This window comes from Tupaia chinensis, unplaced genomic scaffold, assembly GCF_000334495.1.
Source record: "Tupaia chinensis unplaced genomic scaffold, TupChi_1.0 Scaffold000523_1, whole genome shotgun sequence".
Taxonomy (NCBI): domain Eukaryota; kingdom Metazoa; phylum Chordata; class Mammalia; order Scandentia; family Tupaiidae; genus Tupaia; species Tupaia belangeri.
In genome coordinates this window covers 1,865,019-1,870,046 of record NW_006160036.1, presented here as the reverse complement: position 1 = coordinate 1,870,046, position 5,028 = coordinate 1,865,019, and the positions used below count along the sequence as shown (strand labels likewise).

The window sequence follows — 5,028 nt, the reverse complement described above, 5'->3', positions numbered from 1 at the left end:
CTTTTTGGAGAGGTTTTTGCTATAGGGTATGTGCACTCACCAGAAAGACAGAGACAGACAGAGAGACAGAAAGTAAGAAATCACCCCCCGGGGGGATGGCCACAGAGCAATCCCATTTTCTTCACTCTCCTCTTGGGATCTTGGGCATGCACGCACATGCACCTTGTGTGAGTTTAAGGGTCCGGGACTCAAACCGTGGTTGACTACATGGGAGTCCAGTGACATAGCCATTATGCCAACTGCTGGTCCTCCAATAAAATAATTCTTAAAAAAGAAAGAAAATTACATAAAATACCATTTATCTTTTTTTTTTTTTTGTATTGCCAGAGGGTGCATGTGCTTCTGAGAGAGGAAAAGAAAGAGGGAGAGGGAAAGGGAGAGGGAGAAGGAGAGGGAGAGGGGGAGAGAGAGGGCACTCGCCCCAGTGGGGCATGGTTATTCTGTCATTTTCCCTCCATTCCCCCATCTCTCTGGGATTTGGGGCATAAATGTAGCATGTTGTTTGTTTCTTTGTTTAGTTTGCTATAGGGCACGGATGCTCACCAGAGAGAGACAGACAGACAGAGAAATTGAGAAATCACCCCCTGAGAGGATGTCCATACTATCAGCCCTTCTCTTCCAGCCTCCTCTTGGGATTTTGGGCATGCACACACATGTCTGCTATAATTTTCAAGCCGCCATGTCCGGGACTCAAAACAGTGAAGTTTGCCATGTGGGATCCAACTGCCTTAACCTCCATACCACCTGCTGGCCCGTATGGTGTTTGTTAAGCCAACATGGCTGGGACTTACATCTCCTTCGGCCACAAGGGATCCTACTGCACGATGGGGCCCAGCATTTATCTCCAGTACTGAGGGTTTTGGCACTCTGAAATTTTGCACCACCTCTAGTCCTAGCTGGAACATCAGTGTGGATCTCCTTAAAATTCCACCCTGTCCCTCACAGGCATCCCGACCAAAGAATCCCCCCAGTGTACTGATGGTAGTAAGGCAATCTTTTCCAAATATAAAAATGAAAAACTTACGGATGACACTAGTAATAGCCAAGTTAGGGATTTGGTAGGTTCTTGGCACAGTTAACTTAGCAGTTTATAAATAGGAATTCTAACAGACTTCTGATCCCAGAGTAAAAATTCATTTTAATCCTCAATTTCCTTATTTCAACTTAATGTTAAGAGGTAAGAATATCGAGCGTATTTTGTTATACTTGCTATTATGCACATTACTATATTTGTTATATATTCAAGGCTTCAGGTGGATGGAATAATTAAAGTTCTGATCTGATACTGCCGTTGGATCCTTGTGACTCAGTCCTATTGCATGTGAGTAAAGGCGACGTGTCGTAACACCACGCTCTGACCAACAATCCCAGTTACGATCTATATTACCAATACCAATCCAAGTCAGTCACTAAATGGCTTTGGGGCTCACTTTCATCATCTGTAAAATGGGACTACAATTTGCCCTGAATACCATGTCACTTAAAAACCTTTAATTCCCCCTCTTTTGTTTATGCTAAATAATTACAGGCTATCTCGATTTTCCTTAGATTTTAAAACTATAGACGTTTATTCTGAGGTCTGTCCCATAGCCTCGTGCTTAAGAGAGCCAGATTCCCCATGGCCGACTGCGATTTGCATCTCTGCCCCAATGGCTTGGAAAACATTCCAGGTACATGTGTATCAGGACCCAAAATCTCAACAGAATGGAGAAATAGAGCAGAAGGGATTGAGGCAAGACCACACCTCATGGGGGGTAGGGGGAAATGCTTTCTGCCTCTCCTTCTTTATCTCTCTCTTTCTATGTCTCTGTGGCAAGCACATATATCCTCTGCCAATTAAAAAGAAAAAGTTGTTTACTCTGAAAAATAAAGATTTTTTAAAAATTTCTCTTTTTTAGAGAGAGTTCATTTTGCTATAGGGTACATGCAGTCCTTGGAGAGACTGAGAGAGACAGAAAGCGAGAAGTCATCCCCTGAGGGGATGGCCATACGGCAATCCCTTCTCCTCCATTCTCCCGTCAGGATTTTGGGCATGCATGCCCCTGTGCCCAGCATGAGTTCTAAGACACCAGGTCTGGGACTGGAACTATGGCTGACCATGGGAGTCCAACACCTTAACAGCTTATTAATTTCTTCCAAGAACAAGTAAGAGAGAGAGAGAGACAGAGAGATAGCATCCCAACAAAGTCTCACTGCTATGACCCCTAGCCCCAGCAAGCCCCAGATAGGAGGCACGTGCATGCCCAGTATTTCCAGAGAGCTCTCTAGACGCAAACCCAGAATCCTCCCGCGTGGATCAGCCTTTTAACACATCACAGTCCACGGCTGTGCCACAAAGAACATTCTGAAAGAAAAGACAGAAATAAGTGAAACCAATTTTATTTATTAAAGAATGATATAAAACTGTTTGGAACCCCGCATAATGTGGTGTGTATACCAAATGGGAGTCAGGGGCCACTTCTAACCAGTAACTTCAGAGAGTTCAGAACAGATGCTCTGGACTAAAGCATCAGTCATTGGAATGGATAAAAAAAATCTGGGTTTAACATCTGGGCTCCAGCAGGTCAAGACTGCCCTTAACCATGGCTCACTGTCATTCTTTTTTTTTTTTTTAAACAATCATTTTATTTAACTTTACTTATTTATTTACTTTAATTTGAACAGAGAGGGACAGAGTGAGAGAGAGAGAGGGAAAGTGAAAAAGCAAGCCACCAAGTCCAGGACTTGAACCTCGGTTGGCCATGTGGGAGTCCAGCGCTCCTAGCCACCATGCCGCCTGCCGGCCCCTACTGTCATTCTTAGAGAAGCCTCAGACTTTCACCAGGACTTAATTAGGAATCTGGGTTCTATTACTCATTTCTTTCCCAAAGTCTAACCTTGGGATTAAGACTCATGATTCTGATTGTACAGCATTTGGTAGGTCACTGCTTTGGGCTGATCACTTCCCTCTCTTCCTCACTTGTCAATTCCAGCAGTTCTTTTCCACCTGGTTAGCCAGGTGTGACTCTTAGGACCTCTCCAAGCACTCAGCAAAGAAGATACTATGATCTCAGTCAAAGAGAACAGGTGGGCCAGCTGGTAGTGTGGTGGTGAAGGCGGCTGGGTCCCACATGGCCACATGCAGTCTGAGCCCTGGTGCTAGAGGCTTGAAAAACAGGTTGGAGGGGCCGGAAAGTGGCGTGGTAGTTAAGGGTGCTGGACTCCCACATGGCCAACTGTGGTTCAAGTCCCGGACCTGGTGGCTTGCTTTCTCATTTTCTGTTCTCTTGCTCTCTCCCCATCTCTGGTCCAATTAAAATAAATAAAGTTAAATAAAATAATTTTAAAAAAGTATTGGATGCACAGAAAGCGTGCACCCAAAACCCCAAAAGGAGAGCAAGATGGAGTAGAAAGAACTGCAGTGCAGCCACCTCTCATCTCTCCCAGTGAGTGCGCAAACTCTCTGGCAAGTTAATAAAAATAAATAAATAAAAATAAAATAAGCATAGAAACTAAGCTACTATGAGGTACCCAAGATACGTTTGCCTCCTTTTTTTTTTTAAAAAAATGTATTATTACTATTTTTTTAAAATAATTATTTATTTACTATCATCATTATTTAATTTGACCAGAGAGAAACTAAGAGAGAAAGAGAGGGAGAGAGAGAGAAAGTGAGAAAGCAAGCCACAAGGTCTAGGACTTGAACCACACCTGCCAGCTCCCAGTTAGTTGTTTTTATTTTAAGAGAAATTTTTGCTATAGGGAGCATGTGCTCACTAGAGAGACAGAAAGTGAGAAATCACCCCCACCCCAGGGGATATGGCCATGGCGCAATTCCTTCCCCCCCATTCTCCTTTCTGGATCTTGGGCACTCACGCACATACACCCAGCATTTTAAGCTGCCGGATCTGGGACTTGAACCTCAGTCAACTATGTGAGAGTCCAACGATATATCCATTACACCATCTGCTGGTCTTTATTATTATTATTATTATTATTATTATTATATTTGACCAAAGAGAGATAGAAAGAGAAAGTGAGAAAGCAAGCAGCCAGGTCCAGGACTTGAACCGTGGTCAGTCATATGGAAGTCCAGTACCTTTGCCACCATGCCACCTGCCAGACCCAGATAGTTTGCCTGCTTAATTTTAATTGAATTAATTGATTACTTAATTTTTAGTTTTTCTTTAGGGTGTGTGTACTTATTAGAGAGAGAAAGAGGAAGAAAGAGGGAAAGTGAGAAATCACCCCTAGGGGAGATGGACATGCCACAATCCCTTCCCCTCCATTCCCCTCTCAGGATTTTGGGTACACACACACACACACACACACACACACATGCCCAAAAAAACCTGGTGTGATTTCCAAGCTGCCAGCTCTGAGACTTGAACTGTGCACTTGACCACATGAGATACAGCCACCCTAATCACCATGCCACCTGGCTGGCAGAGTCTTTTTAATTTTTAAATAGCAGCCTCACTGATACATAATTCATGTGCATTATTCCCATTCCCCCAGCCCAGGCAACCACGAATCCGCTTTTTGTCCCTGTGATTGGACTATTTTCTGGACATCATGTGGTCTTTTGTGACTGTGTTCTATCACTTGTTCTCAAGGGTCACCTTTGTTGGAGCATGTACCAGAACCTCGTTCTCTAGGGCTGAATATACCATGTTGCATTTATCCATCCACCAGTTGATTGACATTTAGGATATGATTACTTATTGGTGATTGTGAATAATGCAACCATTATGCCAACTGCTGATCCCTGTAGTATCTCTTAAAACCAAGCTCCAGACGGCATCCACTACCGCTGTCACTGTGTTGTACTGTTCTTACATCCAGCCCTGATTTATGTGGGGAAGGATCACCAATAAGGTAGATCCTAAGAGAGGTGAGGATCATTAGGCGCCATCTTGTAGGCCAGCTACCGTAAACAGGTTGACTTCAAAGTTCTCTTCTGTTGTCCTGAGATGATCCAAATTTATAACCCCCAGGCAGGAGGTCAAAAAATATGTCAGCCCAGCCTCTGTGGCACAGGCTGGAGCC

At 43.8% G+C, this 5,028-nt stretch overlaps 1 long non-coding RNA gene across 1 annotated transcript in view; it reads left to right on the top strand.

Annotated features, from left to right (window-relative positions):
* LOC106735770 (uncharacterized) overlaps positions 1–5,028 on the top strand; it is an 18,809-nt gene that overhangs the window by 1,748 nt on the left and 12,033 nt on the right. Inside the window, exon 2 of the long non-coding RNA XR_001371008.2 lies at positions 1,247–1,321. This is a non-coding gene — a long non-coding RNA (uncharacterized LOC106735770). The remainder of the gene's footprint in view (positions 1–1,246; positions 1,322–5,028) is intronic.